Source organism: Canis lupus, chromosome 3 (assembly GCF_003254725.2).
Source record: "Canis lupus dingo isolate Sandy chromosome 3, ASM325472v2, whole genome shotgun sequence".
Lineage (NCBI taxonomy): Eukaryota > Metazoa > Chordata > Mammalia > Carnivora > Canidae > Canis > Canis lupus.
Window position 1 is genome coordinate 13,687,191 of NC_064245.1, and position 18,735 is coordinate 13,705,925.

Consider the following 18,735-nt stretch of genomic DNA (forward strand, 5'->3'; position numbering starts at 1 on the left):
GACCATTTCCCCAACTACCTCTGTGTTGGGGGGGGGGGGCTTAGCGCTCCCCTTATTCACAAGGTCTATTTGCATTGTCCTCCAGCGTTCTAGGATCTCATTATTTTACTGCCAACTGTAGCTCAGGGCCATTTGTAACAGAATGTGCTTAAAAGGCAAGAGTAAGTGTTGTGGTAATGGAAAAAAAAATGAGGGGAATTTACCTTTCCAAGAAAATCCACTTGTTTGACTTTTGTTTCCCTGGCAGAGCAGACCCCAGGATGATATCCCCCTGAGAGCTGGATGGCATTTCAAATGATAACCACACTTCCTGGCGGATGGATCCGGGGCTAACAGCCACAGCAACCAACTGTTTATTTAAAATTCTGAAATATGTTAACCAAAAAAAAAAGGGGGGGGGGAGTGAGGGGGCTCTGGGCAAAAATAGCTTTTTGTTCTTTTGATTCAGTATTAAAAGTGGACCAACTTGCCCCAAACCACAGGTCTGAGAAAGTTGATGGGTATCTTATGTTTCTTCTCGATTGGCCCTTTGGGTTCCAAAAGACCATGACAAGCTATGGCTTGGGATTCACTCAGTGACCCAAAAGGTGTCCTTTCTCTTTGGCACGTGTCTCCTCCTGACCGCTCTCCATATGCTAGGACTCTTCTACCTCAGAGCCAGTGTTTCTCAACCAAGTTTATCCCAAGTTGATCCAAGTTTAGGATGAATCTGTAACTGGTTTTCTGCTACTGCCTGAAAGTTACTTTGTTGAATTTGACTTTATAGAATTTGCATCATGAAAGCAACAGGTATTTTGATATGCTTTTTCAAGCTACATGTTTCTCCAGTCATGATCCCCACCCCACTCCACCCTATCTTGAGAATCTTTGCTCCGAATCAGTGTTCTTAACCTAGACAACTCAGAGAGCTCCTAGGAAATGTTCAACAATTCCAGGAAGGGTCTAGAGGACCCAATTTGAGAAACACATGAAAAATTAAGCGCAGTTGGTCTTCACTTGGTGCCACAGAGATAGGGGTATAAGCACAGCTGCTGCCTTCATGGGGCATCTCTCTTATGCACGGTGGTCATACAGGTAATCCTCAATAAGTGTGTCTTAACTTGTTTAGATTATGAACAAAAGTAAAATACAACATCTAAAATGTTATCACAGAAAACTTGCAAACCCCTCTCCCTAGAATACGTCTATGAAAGTGGCCATACTTGAGAGGCGTGGTCCTAAATGATTTTCTCTCTCTCTCTCCTTTTTCCCCCTCCACTCTTATGGTGCAGTTTGTTCTAGAAATGCAATATTAATTTTGCTGTTCCTAATGTGAATGGTTAAATGATGGTGATTTTTGTCTGTTTCTTTTCTATATCCTCAATACCTTAAGGAATCATGTTAATGTGAAGTACACCGCATTCAAACTGTATTCATGTTTGTCCCCTACCATTATAAATAAAGGCACATGCTATTTTCCTTCACTGAGTACAAATGGGTCGTGTGATTTTCAAATTTCTTATTGAAATGACAATTTGACTATGTCAACACTAACCTAATGAATAATGTTTAGAATCAATAACAGTTTCATTTCACATTCTATTTTTCCCTTTCTTAACCTAATACCCTTCAACCAGGTTGCTGTGGATGATTGTGCAGGTTATGAACTGCACAACACTGGGGCTGCCCCCTGGAGGTTGTGCAGTAGGCAACCTGCACAGTGTGTAATCCCCTCCAGACCGTTTGCCCACACTTTCACATTTCGTCCTGAGACACCGTCTTCACCTTTGATTTACTTCCAAAATTCTCCTTTAAGGCCTGATTTACAGACTATCTCCCCTGTACCTCCTCTCTCATCTCACTACCTTTTGGCAAAAAAAAAAAAAAAAAAAAAAAAAGCCATTGCTCTCTCTTCCGTGTCCTAAAGCACTCTACATATAGGTACTTCAAAACTCTCATAGCGGGGATCCCTGGGTGGCTCAGCGGTTTAGCACCTGCCTTCAGCCCAGGGTGTGACCCTGGAGCCTGCTTCTCCCTCTGCCTGTGTCTCTGCCTCTCTCTCTCTCTCTGTCTTTCATGAATAGACATTAAAAAAAAAAAAAAAAAACCCTCTCATAGGGCTGAACTGCCATGAATGCTCTGTACTGCTCTTCTCTCTTGCCAGATTCAGAAATACTCAAAGGCAAGAGTCTCCACCTAAACATCCTGTGTGCCCAGTTTCTAGCACAGAGGATCTCTTTCATCAAAGCCATACAGGCACGAGGCTTAAGATGTCAAACAATACGGGACGCCCTTCCTTCTCCGCCCATCCCAAAGCCCTGTTTTGACCACACGTGGATCAGTTTCGTTGGAGCCTAGTTAGAAATAGGTCTGAGTGCGCAGACCGCACAGTTCTGGGTAAACTATCAGCCACACGTCTGGCTCCCAGGCTGAGGAATGAAGCGCCTGTGGAACCGAGGCCCTCCGGGGACTGACGCCCCTCCCGAGGTACAGGTACCCCCTCCCGCCGCCGCAGAGGGGGTCACTAGCTCACTTCTGCTGTAATCGTGCTGGGGCTTCTCTGTAGTTTCACGCCCTCAATATCCCTCAGCAACACATTTTAGTTTTGAAAAGCGTTAGCAAACACAGCCGGGCTGGGTAAGGCAAGGGCGGGGTCCCCCCATCAGGTGCACGGGCCTGGGGAGGACGGTGGGCCTCGACCTCCCTGGCGGTACCCGAGGGGTGGCCCCGAGGGCGTGCCGGGGAAAGCGCCCGTGGGAACGAGGACTGGGCATCCCGGGGAAACAGAGTCCAGGGAAGTGGGCCGCTGCGCCTTTTCTCCGGCCCACCTCCAGCTCCGGGGGGCGCCAGAGCACACTGCCCTCGGGGCGGGGGGGGGGGGGGGGGCCTGAGCTGGCAGGTGTGGTGGGAAGAATGAAAGGGTCACCCGCACAAGGCACCCTCAGGTGACCGTGTGCTGCGGGCTCTTCTGGGCTCTCCGCTCACGTCACGGGAAACGAAGGACAGGCCACACTGGAGAGCCCTCCACGGCCCGCTCTGGGCCGCCGCCTCTCGGGCCTGGCCCGGCTCGCTTCACTGTCCCCCGAGGACTTGGTTTCTCTCCTGGGCTCGAGCTCCTGTTTCCCCCTTGCCATGTCTTTTTTTTTTTTTTAATTTAAAGATTTTATTTATTTACTCATGAGAGACACAGAGAGAGAGGCAGAGACACAGGCAGAGGGAGAAGCAGGCCCCACGCAGGGAGCCTGATGTGGGACTCGATCCCGGGACCCCAGGATCATGCCCTGGGCTGAAGGCAGATGCTCAACCCTGAGCCACCCAGGTGCCCTCCATACATATTTCTTACAGCTAATCTGCTTTACCAAAGACGTCACACTACGGTGGAAGCTTGTTTCTCTCTCTGCCGACAGGCGAGAGGCAGGCCGGAGGCTTTGCTCCACCGAGTCACAGTCACCCCAAGGGCTGTAGGCACCACTTCTGCTCACAGCCCATCGGCCAGAACTCGGTCTAGGCCCCCAGGGAGCTGCAATGGGTCCCCACTGGGAAGGCCCGTGCCCAGCTAAAACTCCCGGAGGTCTACACCTAAGGAAAGAAGGGGAGCGTGGAAATGAAAGTGAGCAGATTGTGCCTTTGTCTTTTTTTTAGCCTTCTTTTTTATTCCAGAAGACTATATACTCCATGGCTTTTAAGAAAGCATGGAAGGTATGTTTTTTTGAAATCTGGCTTGTCTAACAATGTTTTTTAGCTTACCCTCATATTTGACTCCGAGTTCCCCTGTCGATAGCTTCTAGTTGGAAATCGTTTTCCTCCAGAAGTTTGAAGACACTGCCCGTTGTCTAGTTTTCAGTGCTGCTGTTAGGTCTGAGGCCATTCTGATTCAGTCTTTGGTAGAGGACCTGTTTGGTTTTCTTATTTGTTTGATACTCTGGAAGGTTATCAAATCTTCCCTTTAAGCCCCATGCTCTGAAATATCACAGTGATATGCCTTGGTGAGGGTCTAGTTCTTTTCATACGTTTTGGGACCACATGGAAACTTGGAGGGTCCAGAGGCAATTTTATTGGGTTATTTTATACTTTCCTCCCCTCCATTTTTCTCTGTGTTCTCTTTCTGGAACTCATAGTAGTCAAATATTGCTTTTCCTGGACTTGCCCTTTAATTTTTGTTCTATTTCCTCTTGTTTGTTTGTTTTTTTCCCCCCGGAGGGAATTACTCATCCTTATCTTCATATTTTCCTAGTGAGTTTTTCATTTCTGACATCAGGTTTTTAACTGCCAACAGCTCTCCAGTGTTATTTGAATGTTCCTTTTTTATAGAATTGTCTTAGTTCCATGAATGCAATAGCTTATCTGAGATTATTGTGATTTTTTACTTTTACTGAGTTTTTTCCAAATATGATTTGTTTTATTTCCCAGAGTTCTTCTTAGTTGTGTTTTTTGTTCTTGTTTTTTACTTTTTCCTCTTGTTCTTGTTTTATAAATCCAAACACCTTTTTTTTTTTTTAAATCTCTCAAAGATACTAATTATACTTGGAGCTTTTCTAAAAGCTGTATTCTGAGTCCTGCATTATCTCTAGTCTCCCTGAGTCCCTATTTTCTATTCCTGCTTTATATTTGAAGGCCATTCTGTGCCCTGCCCTGAACATTTGAGATCTGGCTGTTGGCACCTATTTAAGCATGAGGCACCAAAAACTGGTTAGAAGGCTTGTGGGCAGGGCAGCCCGGTGGGCTCCGTGGTTTAGCACTGCTTTCAGCCCAGGGCCTGATCCTGGGGACCCGGAATCAAGTCCCATGTCAGGCTCCTTGTGTGGAGCCTGCTTCTCCCTCTGCCTGTGTCTCTGCCTCTCTCTCTCTCTCTCTCTGTCTCTCATAAATAAATAAAATCTTTAAAAAAAAAAAAAAAAGACCTGTGTGCGTGGATTGGGCTCATCAACTGGTGACCTTCACCACAGTCTTTGTGAGAAAGTTACCTTTGCAACAAGGCCTCCCACCTGACATTCCCTATCCCTCTTCCTTATTTTTCTTTAGAGCAGTCCTCACTTAATTCAGAATGTGATTTATTTTGTGTGCTGTCCATCTTCACTAAAATGAAGCCAGGGATTTGTGTCTGTGTATTCACTGCTGTATCTGCAGCACTAAGACTGGTTGCACACAGTAGGCATTGGATAAATAGCTCTGAGATGTCTGCATGAATAAATGAATGAGTGATTAGGTGAAGATCCCCCAGAGGTTCGTTCCTGGATGTTTTTAAGCCAGTGAGTCTCCCCAGTGTCACGGCGGGGGTTGGGGGGCCCTACAGCCGGGTTCTGGCTGCTGAGCAGGGGAAAGGGACAGGCCAGCCTGGGGGTGCGCGGTCTCTCCCGTCATCTCCTCTGGCCGTCAGCTCCCTGCTGGGCAACCCTGCGTGATGTGCAGGCGTGGAAAGGGGTGTCACCCGGAGGGCGCCAAGAGCTTGGCACCAGCGGTGGGCAGAGGAAGCAACAAGGATAACCAGGCAAAAAAGTCACAGCCAAAGCTCTACACCCTGTTTACTTTAAAAGAAAGTGATTCGACCTCTTGCACGTGTGTTGTTTTACTAACTGCAGCCATAGGTCCGTGGCTTCCATCCTGCCCCCCCTCGGGGGGGCGGGGACACCTACCAGCCGAGTTCTTCCACGTTCAAGGCTGTCCAAAGATGGCCCTTAAGGGGAAATAACACCTAGGCTGATAAATGGGTCAGCGTGGCCCCAGTCATGCTATTTATATCCCAGGTAAGTATTATTAGACCATGATCTTAACATTTGGTTGTAAGAGAAACCACGTTCCCCAAGTCACTGTACCCTCGCAAATGTTAGCAGGTCCTGGGAAATCTGTTAAAGAACCGGCCTCCTAAAATATTTTAAGTACGATTTCTTTCTTATATTAATAGCAGTCTTTTCTTATTAAATACACTAAACATTTGAATGGGTAAAATGTAATCAATGGAATTCTAGTTTAACAGGTGATACTTAAACATAGGTCTAAAAATAAATAAATAAATAAAAAATAAATAAATAAATAAATAAATAAATAAATAAATAAATAAAATAAACACAGGTCTATATTTACACACAAATTTATATTTGCTGTCCCCAGGTGACTTTTCTGGTGAGCTGTGCAAAGCTGAGGCAGGGAGGAGAGAGGCAGGGGTATTAGGGGAACCAATGGAAGTGCAGAACTATGTGTCACCTTTCTGGGGTTGCACCTAGCATAACTGGGGTTTGATGCCTTCTGGTTCTTTCTGTCCAGTCAAGGTCCTCCCTCCCTGCTAGCAGGGCTGTAGCCTCTGGGTGCCTGCAGCTGAGCTTTCTCAGGAAAGAGCAAAACAACTGCCTTCTCGATTTTCTCTTGTGTGGCTTGTGTGAAACTTGGAATACTTTATAAGTACAATTACAGGCTGTATTTAAGTGAGGCTTTTCTACGCCTTTCCTTATTATTCTAACAAGCCATCGTGAGGATCAGATATGAATGTTCTTTACCACGATGTGCCCTGACTTCTAGCCAGAGGTGTCAAACAGGGACCAGAGGATCCGCTCTGGGAACGAAGAACTGACAACCCCCGGGAAATCAGAGAATTCAACCAGAAGATGTGGCCACGAGGGCTGTCCCCTAGCATCTCAAGTGCAGCCCCCGTGTGTGGCAAGAGTGTGCCCATGAAGCCGACTCGGATTGCCTTCACCCAGCTGCTTGCTTGGAAGATGTCCCTCACAAACCCAGTCACTGGATGATGGGAGAGGGCCCCAGAGTGCAAGGGAAGGAAAAGATGGGCTACAGGCTGCCTCCCCAAAGGGAAGACTGTGGGTAGCCTGAGACAGGCAAAATGCAGACTAACCCAAAAGGAGCTGTGCTTTTCCCAACCCAGGAAGCCTGAGGCAGGCAGCACTGTGGAGGGGATAAATGTGGCTCTGGACCACCTTTGAGGACAACTTACCCCACCCAGGTATGGCCCATTGGCTCAAAGACTGTCCTTAATATAACCGGAAAAATTCCCCTTGTCCAAAGGAGGGATGGAACAGCACCTCTTCAAACACACCCCAAGCTGGCAAGAGAAGAGAAATCCCCCTTTATAGGAACTTGAGGAGTGAGGGATATGTGTTCCTTACTAATGGGATCATCTTCAATATGAGGCCTCTCCTCCCCACTGGTTATTCTTTGACTTCAGGAGAGTGGACCCTGTGGCCTGCAGAACCCTGGCATGGTCTCAGGACTATTGAGAGGGTCAGAGAATAAACACAGGTAATCCCATTTTCCACAGGTATACATAAAGAGGTGCCTTTCTATGTATCTTTTACTGCATGGATTTTTTCTACTATTTTAAATCTTTTTTTTTTTTAATTTTTTTTTATTTATTTATGATAGTCACAGAGAGAGAGAGAGAGGTGCAGAGACACAGGCAGAGGGAGAAGCAGGCTCCATGCACTGGGAGCCCGATGTGGGATTCGATCCCGGGTCTCCAGGATCGCGCCCTGGGCCAAAGGCAGGCGCCAAACCGCTGCGCCACCCAGGGATCCCCGATTTTTTCTATTATTTCAATAACAGTAAACAACTGGTTTACCCAATTAGAAGGTTTTCTTGGTTTATTTTCCTGTATGGCAGCAGCAGCAACAGGAAATAAAATATAAATTCATTTAAAGAATCACTGCATGTAGGGGCACCTGGGTGGCTCAGTGGTTGAGTATCTGTTTGCTGCTCAGGTCATGATCCTGGGGTCCCGAGATCCAATCCCACGTTGGGCTCCCTGTGGGGAGCCTGCTTCTCCCTCTGCCTGTGTCTCTGCCTCTCTTTCTGTGTCTCTCACAAATAAATAAATAAAATCTTAAATATTTTGATTAATTATATGTACATGCAGCAATCCTTTTTTTTTAAAGATTTTAGTTATTTTATTTCTTATTTAATTTATTTATATAATTTTTTTAAGTAGGCTCCATGCCCAGCGTGGAGCCCAACATGAGGCTTGAACTCATGACCCTGAGATCGAGACCTGAGCTAAGATCGAGTTGGATGCTCAACCGGCTGAGCCACCCAGACACCCCAATACTTAATTTATTCTAAAAAAAAGAGCATCCCAGCATTTCCAGTACCTTTTGACCATTACTGTTTTCTCTGTCGATGGTTAAAGCACAACCACTATACGTGGAGAGGCTGTGGTCTGCTCCATCTTTTAATACTGAAAACATGAGGAAGGGAGGTTGTCCACAGTTTGGAAATATTAGAAACTATTGCCCTGTAGCAAAGAGATGGCTAACAGCACTAGTCCTCAGTCTTCCTACTTAGATCAGAATCTAGAAAACAGCTGCAGTCTAAAAGCAGTATCGGGTAACAGTTAACTCATCCGAAGGTCAGTGTATAATGCATTTTATCCCATGTTTCCTAGGCATTTTTAAAGGGCTATAGAATACCCATTGGCTGACAAAGAATCTAAAAGTCTGGATGTTATGACAAAAGGAGCTTAGGAAAAAAGACCCAGCTGCTCTCACCCGGTGCCAAGCTCATTCTAGTTTTGAACATGTTTTCCACTCATGTGATCCTCACGGCAGCCTGATAAGCCGAATACTATCACCATAATTTCCATTCTAAAGATGTAAAACCTAAGACACGAGAGAGGTTAAGTAAGTTGCCCAGGGTCTCTCTGCAGAGCTAGGATTTGAGCCTAGTAGGCTTCAGGAGCAGATACTGATAACCACGCTGCCCTTCACTAGGCCTTTCATTGTGAAGAAGACCTACCTGTGTTTCCTGGTCCAAAAGAATGACTAAAGGGCCTCTGCGGGTCTCTGAGCACCAAACCACAACCACAAGAAATGATCTGATATTTTTCCAGCAGGGACTGTCTCTGTGCTCAGAGTTTCCTAGAGTAGGTTCTTAAAAACAATGACTCCATGCCACATGAAAAAGGAGGTCTGATGGTCAAACGAGTTTGACCACAATGTGAGCTACACAATGTGCTGGCTGCAAGATTTGCATTCATTTTGAGAATCTAAGCGTTTTATCTGATAAACTTTAAAAACTTACGCACTTGTATCCAATTCAATACGTAAGAAACTTGGAAGTTGATATTCCATCTTAATGACAAGTAAAATGCTGAATAAACCAAAACAGTACCAGTGTTCTTGAGATCCATAAGAGGAATGAAGTCACAGGGTAAACCACTGCTTCCCAAATTGTTAAGACAGCCAGATGCAGAGAATCACAACTGACCAGAGCAGGGAGCTCCAAGAGAATTAGTGCCAGGCTAGGGAAACCTGTAACTGTCGAATTGCTGGAGGCTCTGTGTGGACTACAGGCCACCCCCAGATGACTGGGGCCCCCACACTTTTGTGAGCTTTACTTCCTGAAGTTATAACCAGCTTCTCACTGTAAATACTGGAGAAAAGTCCCTTCATGCTTCCAGCAGGGGAAAGGGGGAAAAAAAGCGTCTGAAGAATTCCAGAACACTCTGTTTTTCTTAACAAGGTCTATTCTTAGGAGTTAACTCTAACTGGGGCCTAAGCTGCTGGGCTTTTATCAGAAACTAACTGACCTGGGGGAGGGGAAAACCCAATTTCAACCCCCTGTAGTCTTCCACAAGGGAAAAAGGAGATACCCAACTCTAGTCTGGCCATCCTATCCTACATGGCTGAAGGAGGGGGCTGACACGTGAAGCTTAGAGTCCAGAAGCATGGGCTCACTAAAACCTGAAACCTACTCCAAGGACCACAGAAGGCTTCCCTTCCCTCCACACATCATACCACCACATTACTATAGTCTTACTTATGGCAGGTACCTAGTACATCGTGAAAAAATGGTAAGGCATATTAAAAGACAAAAAGCACAATTGGAAGAGAAAGAAAGCACAGATTCAGATATAGATACGGCAGAGATGTTGGGATTATCAGACTGGGAATTTAAAACAACCATGATTAATATGCTAAGGGTTTTAGTGGACAAAGCAGACAGACAGCAGGCAAGAACAAATGGGCAATGTGAGTGGAGAGTTGGAAATGCCAAGAAATGGAATGATAGAGATCAAAAACACTGCAAGAAAATTCAGAAAAAGCATTTGACAAAATCTAGCACCAATTTATGATTAAAAACTCTCAGTAAACAGAATAGAGGGGAACTTCCTCAACTTGATAAAGAATATCCACAAAAAGCCCACAGCTAACATTATACTTAATGGTGACAAACTTGAAACTTCCCCAGCAAGATCCAGTATGAGGCAGGAATGTCCCCTCTCACAACCCCTCTTCAACATCTTCCTGGAAATTCCAGCTGATTCAATAAGACAAGAAAAGGCAATAAAAGGTATACGGATTGGGAAGAAAGATATACAACTGTCTTTGTTCATAGATGACATAATCATCTATGTAGAAAATCTAAAAAAACTTGCCAAAAAACTCCTGAAACTAGTAAGCAATTGTAGCAAAGTTGCAGAATAGAAGAGTAATATACAAAAATCAGTCACTTTCCTATATACCAGCAACAAAGGGAATTTGAAATTAAAGACACAATATTAGCACCCCCTCCAAAAGAAATACTTATGTATAAGTCTAACAAAATATGTAAAAATCTATATGAGGAAAACTACAAAAGTCTGATTAAAAACAAAATCCAAGAACTAAACAAGTGGAAGGATATTCTATGTTCATGGATAGATAAAGTCAATATTGTCAAGATGTCAGGTCTTTCCAATTTGATATATAGACTCAATACAATCCCAGTCAAAATCCCAGAGACTATTCTTGGATGTTGATAAACTCATTCTAAAGTTTATACAGAGAGGCAAAAGACTCAGAATACTGAATACAATATTGAAGAAGAATAAAGCTGGAGGATGTCAAGGACTTCACCACCTGACTTCAAGATTTAATTATAAAAACCTCTAGTAATCTGGGCAGCCCAGGTGGCTTGGCGGTTTGGCACTGCCTTCGGCCCAGGGTCTGATCCTGGAGACGGGGGATCGAGTCCCACATCGGGCTTCCTGCATGGAGCCTGCTTCTCCCTCTGCCTGTATCTCTGCCTCTCTCTCTCTCTCTCTCTCTCTCTCTCTGTGTGTGTGTGTGTCTCTCAGGAATAAATAAATGAAATCTTAAAAAAAAAAAAAACTCTAGTAATCAAGATGTTGTGGTATTAAGTGTCTATAAGAATAGACAAATAGATAAATGGAACATAACAGAGTCCAGAAATAGACCATGTATCAGTGTAAGTCTACCAATTGTAACAAATGCACCATTCTGGTGGGGGATGTGGATAATGGGGAAAGCTACGCATGTGCAGAAGCAGGGGTATATGGGAAATATCTGTATCTTCTGCTCAATTTTATTGAGTAGGTTCTAAAACTACTTTAAAAAACAAAGTTTATTAGGGGATCCCTGGGTGGCTCAGCGCTTTAGCTCCTGCCTTCGGCCCAGGGTGTGATCCTAGGGTCCCAGGATCAAGTCCCACATTGGGCTGCCTGTGAGGAGCCTGCTTCTCCCTTTGCTGGTGTTTCTGCCTCTCTCTCTCTCTCTGTCTCTCGTGAATCAATAAGTAAAATATTAAAAAATAATAAAGTTTATTAAAAACAAAAAATAAAAAAACCTTCTGCTCTTAGCCTCACCAGACCCCAAATACAAACAAACTTACAACCTCTCTCCTTTCCCTGAGATACAGGAAGAAGACAACAATGGCTGAACGGTGGGGAAACGGCTCCCTGAGAGGTATCTCCAGCCTGGAGGGATGATATGGGAGGAGGTGACTTAGGGTCATAACAGGTAGGATCAATTGTGCTCTAAATCCATTTATCCAGAAATAAAAGTTTTTATCCAGTTTTGCTGGTCTTCACTGAGCCATAGGTTTACAGTGGTTATTAGACCAGTTAGAAAACATTTTTCTAGCTACTTTTGTTTTATTTTCTTTCCTTCCTTCCTTCTTCCTCCCTTCTCTTGCTCCCCCATTAACTACATTTCTGCCTTTTCATTTCCTTCTTCCTTTTTTAAAAAATTAACTTTATTTAGGCATGTTTTGTAGCTCATGTAACTGTACCCACCCATGTACAGTTCAATGAAACCACATTCATCAAAGTTGTAAAGCTCCAGTCGGAACTGGCCTAAGACCTGAAATTGCTATTCCAAGGACAGATATATATACATATATATACATATACATGTATATATATGTATATATATCTGTGTATAATATATATATATATATATATATGAATTCAAATTCTGGTTGGGCTACGTCCTAGCTGTATGCCTGTGGCTAAGGAAATCTCTTCAGTTTGGGCTCTTATGAGAATTAAAATTCACTAATTAAAATTAATTAAGATGCAAGAGGATTAACAGGGAAACTTCACTCTCTGACTGTTGGGGCTGAATGTGTCTTACAACCAGGTACCTTTTGCTCTGATCACTTCCTGCCAGGATATGTTGATTGTTTTCCAGGCTTCAGTCCGGGTTATTTACTTCAAATATTAACTACCAGGTAGCTATGTTAACCAGTCATAGCACTTGAAGAATCATGGTCAGAGTAGACCTTGGGAGAAGGTGGGACTTTCCTGGGAGAAGGGTGGGGACGCTGTTTGCTACTCGGTAGAGCATGTGGGCTTTGGAATAAGCTCTCCTTCTTTCCATTGTGCTGGCTATTAACAATGTGATCTTAGGCTATTCCTCATTGTGCTCACTTTAAAGCGGACCTACTGACAGCACCTGGCCCACTCCGTTGCTGGGATGATAAGATGATAATAACAGTTAAAACTTTTAAGAGTGCTAACTCTGTGCCAGACACTGGCTTCAGCATTTTACACATATGACCTTACTGACTCTCCCCATGAAACTAGGAAGTTGCTACATCCATCAGCTCCATTTCATCAATGCACACTGTCCAGGAGAAGCCATTTTGCGTGTCTGAGGTCACTTAGCAGGAGGTAGAGCTGGGATCTGAATCAACCTAGGCAGTCTGGCTTCATCAGTCGGCCCACCAGACTACCTTCCTATGCTCCAGTGTCTCTTCCACAGGAAAGAATGCATGCAAAATGCCTGACAAAATGCTTAGTAGACGTGCAGTAAGTGGTAATGGTGACATAATAAATGATACTTCAATTTGCCCAGGCCCCATCAGCCTATGGAATTCATTCCAGCCTATGGAATTCCAATGAATTCATTCATTCAGAGTGTAACAGAAATTTCACTCAATTATACTCCTGACTGTATGACATAGGCCCCCCCTCCCGAGTCTCCCAAAGTTATTCCTGGGTGTCTCCTGGCCTCCAGCACTTTCTACTCACCGAAGGCCCTGCCAGTAAGGTGGGGCCTCACCCTGCTTCTATTGTGTCTCCTGTGCCCCTCCCCAGGGCCAAGGCCCCTGGTCCCTAAGCAGAGATGGGACATCTGGGCCATAACAGTCAATGTGGTTGCCTCAGACCTAGTATGTCTGCTGGGCTCTCCAACAACTGTGTCCTCTCACATTCAACAGATGTTTCTTAAGCAGCTGTTATGCTTCTAAAATGGTGCTAAAAGCTGAGGACCCCTATTTGGGAAATTTTTATGTTAAAGTCCAGTCCAAGGGTTAAATCAGGCATGTGATCGTCACCTCTCTCAACCACGGGCAATGCTAGGTGGGCTTGGAAGATTAAACCAAATATCCTCTTGTATCACAAACCCTACCTGATAGGGACTCCTGTTCTGAGACATAAATATATGAAGAAAGAAACAAGCAATCAGTATGTCTGCCCTGGTACCCTATAGCAGTCTGGGTACCCCTGGTGCCTACTAATACTAAGGTCCCATACAAGATCAGCTTTTCTTAACATATCCAAAGTAATGAGGGTTAGAAAGAGAAAGTCTTCTTGGTGGCATGCGGCTTAGGAAAATATCCAGGCAATTCTTTACGATAAATCCCAATTTACTTTATCCAAAGGATCTGCTTTATATTTGGATTCTTGCTAAGGAAATGCCTTCACTTTTGCTTCCCATCTATTCAAGAACATCATTCAAACCTCACCTGGGCACTGCTACATTCTAGTCTGCCTTCCTACTACCCGTTACCAGGGGTTCCATCTGTGGCCTCTCAGGCGTTCTGGTAGGTAACTCTACATCAAAATGTCCCAGTTTGCTCTGAGACAATTCATTCCTCAGAGGAAGTCAGTATAAACTTAGAAAACCGACTCTACTCTTCTTCCAACAAAGGGGACGTAAGACCCAAGAACAATGATGTGTCCAGTTACCATGGGGACCACGGGGAGAGAATTAGAAATTTCTAGGAAAATAAAAGTGGTCTGTGTAAATTTTATGAAAGCTGAAACTGAGGAAACTGTAGTTATTTTTCTCCAGCTTTAAACATATTAAAGCAAAGGCCAAAAAGCAAGACTTCCAACCAGGAGGAAGGGCAAAGCATTCAGAGGAGTGAAGCAAGCCTGTGTAAAGGGAACAGGGGCTATTAGGAACACCTGTGGGAAGCATTCCTGGGACCCACAAAACTGGTTTAACCATGCTTTGACCTTCTAGGACCTTCAGTTTAAAAAAAGATTATTTATGATTATGCTCCAGTGTTGCTTCCAATTCTTACAGCAGCTTGATTTTTTTTTTTTTTTTTTTTTTTTTTTTTTTAATCAGAGAATTAGGTAACAAAGAGGTAGACAATTTTCAGGAAAAAAAAATGTATACTGGGGGAACAGTAGCAAAATCTGTCATTGTAAACAAAAAAGATTTAGGGACTCACATTTCCTCTTTAAACCTTTCAAGAGCACATACATAGGACTGGGCCTAAGGCCTTCTGGAAGTTGTTTTACTTTCATTCACGGAGAATTCGGAGCCCTGCATCACCTGCTTGGCAAGAGGGTCAAAGACGCAGCACACAGCATAAGCCCAGAGAAACCTTGAGTTTGAGAAGAGACTGAAGGTCAACGGTAATGTGAGGTGAGTCCGGTAGGAGGCTTAATGTGTGACCTTGAGCGTCTGACTCTCCCCCACTCACCACCCTCACCCCCACCAATAAAGAGGAATCATGCTGGGAAGCTGGGTTTTGCCTGGCTGCAGCACAGGCCGAGGTCTCGAGGGAAACTGTTGGCTTTCGCTTAAACTCTTTAAGAAGCAGAATCAGAAAAATGAGAGCAGCGTAACAGAGCTAGAAAAACTATCAAGGACCCAGAGGTGGGCCTTGGGTCTAGAGGTCAAAGTTCAAACTGATAGAGGACGGGGAGGGAGGAGGCCCTGGAGTAGGGCAGGTGCATGCTTCAGACCCAAGAGACATGGAAGTGTTGTCTATGCGGTTTCTGTGGACCAGTGGCATGGGCCTCACCTGGGAACTTGTTTCAGATGCTAATTCCCGGGCACTAGCCAAGACCCGCAAATTCAGAACTTCTGGGCTGGGGCCCAGCATTCTGCTTCTTAAAAAGCCCTTCAGGTAATTCTGATGACGACTATAGTTTGAGAAGAGCTGGCTTAATAAATTACAGAGTTAAAGGTACTGAGACCCTACTTGCCCCCTTAAATGGTACTGAGGACAAAGGACGTCATTCACGTCGCCTCTGTGTGAAGGAAAAGGGTGTATTAGTTTCCTGTTGCTGCTGTAACAAATGATCACAACCGAGAGGCCTAGAGCAACACAAATCTGTTTTCTTATAGATCTGGAAGTCAGAAGTCGAAAATCGGTCTGCAGGGGCTAATGCTGTCAGCAGGGTTCCCTCTGAAGGCTCAGGGGAGAATCTGTTCCCTTGCCTTTTTCAGCTTCTGGGGACTCCCTTTCTTCCTTGGCTCATGACCCCTGTCTCATTTTCAAACCCCTCCTCCCCACATTGCCTCCTGTACTCTTACTGCACTTCTTCCTTCTCCTAAGGGCACTTGGGGTTACGAGAGACCCATTTAGAACAATCTCAAAATCCTTAACTTAATCAAACCTGCAAAAATCCCTTTTGCCCTGAAAAGTAACATTCACAGGTTCTGGGGATTAGAATGTGGATATTTTTAAGGGGGGGGAGGGGCTATTGTTCTGTCTACCACAGGAGGAAAATGAAAATATGCATTTTCAGTGCTCATATTCATGTTAGTAAACACTGTAATGATGCCTAAGAAACAGATGCAAGTGATTACTATGGGGAATGTGGGAAACGGGGTGAAGGAAAACACATGAGAGCCAGGACTCCTTTCCCAAAGTATACTTTTTGTATTGTTTTGAGCTTTCAGCCTCACAAACATATTACCTATTAGAAAATGGTAACACTACAAAATAAAAAGAATGAGAAACCTTTTTAATATCTTTTGGCTGTCGAATTGCTCTGCTTGAACACAGCAGAGACTAAACCTCTGGCAACTTTGTGGAGTCAGAGAAGGTTTAAGTATTAAGAGAAAAACATTCCAGTAATGATGTAGCTGCTAGAGGAAGAAGGAATAAATTAAAGGACACTCATTCCTGTTAACAAAACAAGACGGGCACTAAGTCATACATGAGGAGCTGAGCTCAGCCTTCAAGAGCATTAAGCTCTGACAGTCCAGCAGGACAACTAAGAATTTGAGAACTAGCTTCGAGTGCCAAGGAAGTCGCTCAGGGCAGTTACAGGCTCATTTGCATGCAAACACTGTGTGTAACGCTGGGAGCTGCTTCCCCTTCCTTATTCACAGCAGAAACTTCTGTCCCCCCAGCTCATCTTTCTGCTGACCTTCCATGGCGACTCCCAGGCAGGTCACTTTGTACATGATCTGCACCCCCCTCAATGGTGCAGAACTTACCGCTCTTCCATTCTGTTCATTGAGTCCCCAGAGAACCAGCCATCATGGTCACTCCATGTCCCACGTGCCAGCTGACTCAGGCCACTCCTGACACAGGGCAAACAAAGCTTCAAGAGTGAGCACACTACTTCCTGGAATTAACAAGTTTTTGATTATTGGTCCAATGGAAGCAACCTGGCCTTTTCAGGGCCATTTATTACACAGGGTCTATGTCAGTCTCATACTTGTCGGAGGGTTACGGAGGGGTCATGAAGATAAATCAAGACACTGTCCCCCTGCCCTCAAGTTACAGCTGACTATTCACCACCCTCCATAAATACCTAAAATGCATTCAGTGCCATAAAAGGTATGAATAAGGAGCTAAGGAAAAACACCTGTAGAAGCAATTCATTCTTATTCACACACAGAAGCAATTCTTAACCTCGTAGAGAGCAAAAGAGATAGGATGTTTAAGTGGGGTTTTACAGGATATGCATGAGTTTGCAAATACCCAGGGAATGGCAACCCAACCCAAGCCATGGAAGAGTCCGTCTTCCACATGTCAAGGTTTTTTGTTTTTTTTTTTTAAAGATTTATTTATTTATGATAGACAGAGAGAGAGAGAGAGAGAGAGAGGCAGAGACACAGGAGGAGGGAGAAGCAGGCTCCATGCCGGGAGCCTGACGCGGGACTCGATCTCGGGACTCCAGGATCACGCCCTGGGCCAAAGGCAGGCGCTAAACTGCTGAGCCACCCAGGGATCCCCATGTCAAGGCTTTTAAAACAGTCGAGGCTAGTTATGAAAGCCTGCGATGACAGTGAGGGCTGTGGAGGTTCTTCTACAGGCATGGGGTTCCTCTAGAAGAGCATATTGCCAGGGCAGATTTGTGTTTGCAACATAATTCCAGGGGAACAGTGGAGGCATTTATGAGTTTAGCAGACTTTACTAGCAATTTGCTAACCTGGGGAGAGATTATAGTGCACAAACCATTTTCATGTTATGATCATCTTGTCTTTCTTCCTCTCCTATCTGGCCTCCTCAGGCCTGGCAAGTCCCACATTCTTCTTCTTCTTCTTTTTTTTTTTTTTACTAAGATATAGCTGACATGTAACATTGTATTAGTCTCAGGTGTACAAATAACCATTCACTATCTGTATATACTGCAAAATGATCACCACAGTTAGTCTGTTGTGTTCAGATTCCACATATAAGTGAGATCACATGGTATTTGTTCTTCTCTGACTTATTTCTCTTAACGTAACCCCCCTCAAGGTTCATCCACGTTGTCACAAATGGAAAGATTTCATACTTTTTTAATATGTGAATAAATTCCATTGTACGTATACACCACACTTTCCTTATCCCTTCATCCCTGATGGACACTTAGGTTGTGTCCATGTCTTGGCTATTGTAAATAATGCTGCAATGAACATGGACGTGCAGAGATCGCCTCAAGTTAGTATTTTCATTTTTTTTTTCAGATAAATACCCAAATGTAGAATTGCTAGATCATATGGTAGTTCTATTTTTAATTTTTTGAGGAACCTCTACACTGTTCTCCATAGTGGCTGCACCAATCTACATATCCACGAGCACTGTATGACAGTTCCCTTTTCCCCACATCCTACCCAACATGTTATCTCATCTTTTTTGATAATAGCCACTTTAACAGGTGTGAGGGGATACTTCCTTGTGGTTTTGATTTGGATTTCTCCACTGAACCATCTTTTCAGGTGCCTGTTGACCACCTCTGTCTTCTTCTTTTTAAAAAATTTTTTTCTTTTAAATTTCTTTATTCATGAGAGATACAGAGAGAGGCAGGGACATAGGTAGAGGGAGAGAAACAGGCTCCCTGAGGGGACCCTGATGTGGAACTCATCCCAAGACCCAGGATCAAGGCAGAGGCTCAAGCTCAACCACTGAGCCACCCAGGTGCCCTTCTCTATGTCTTCTTTAGGAAAAAAAATCTCTGTTAAGATTCTCTGCCCATGTTTCAATCACATTGTTTTATTTTGCTTTGTTACTTTTGAGATGTATGAATTCTTTATACTTTTTAGATATTAATTCTTATAAGATAAATGT

General features: G+C 44.2%; 1 protein-coding gene and 2 long non-coding RNA genes across 4 annotated transcripts in view; 2 read left to right on the plus strand and 1 right to left on the minus strand.

Annotated features, from left to right (window-relative positions):
- GLRX (glutaredoxin) overlaps nucleotides 1-1,474 on the plus strand; it is a 9,050-nt gene extending 7,576 nt beyond the window's left edge. Inside the window, exon 3 of one of the 2 annotated variants that reach the window (XM_025437608.3) lies at nucleotides 253-1,474. The gene's annotated coding sequence lies outside the window, so the exon portion shown is untranslated. Of the gene's footprint in view, nucleotides 1-247 lie in introns of both variants that reach the window. The other variant, XM_025437607.3, reaches the window with a different exon arrangement.
- LOC118354280 (uncharacterized) overlaps nucleotides 1-17,221 on the minus strand; it is a 20,281-nt gene extending 3,060 nt beyond the window's left edge. Inside the window, exon 1 of the long non-coding RNA XR_004814498.2 lies at nucleotides 16,674-17,221. This is a non-coding gene — a long non-coding RNA (uncharacterized LOC118354280). The remainder of the gene's footprint in view (nucleotides 1-16,673) is intronic.
- The window catches only part of LOC118354281 (uncharacterized), a 42,503-nt gene continuing 35,382 nt past the window's right edge, over nucleotides 11,615-18,735 (plus strand). The window contains exons 1-2 of the long non-coding RNA XR_007409703.1: nucleotides 11,615-11,720; nucleotides 14,691-14,864. This is a non-coding gene — a long non-coding RNA (uncharacterized LOC118354281). The remainder of the gene's footprint in view (nucleotides 11,721-14,690; nucleotides 14,865-18,735) is intronic.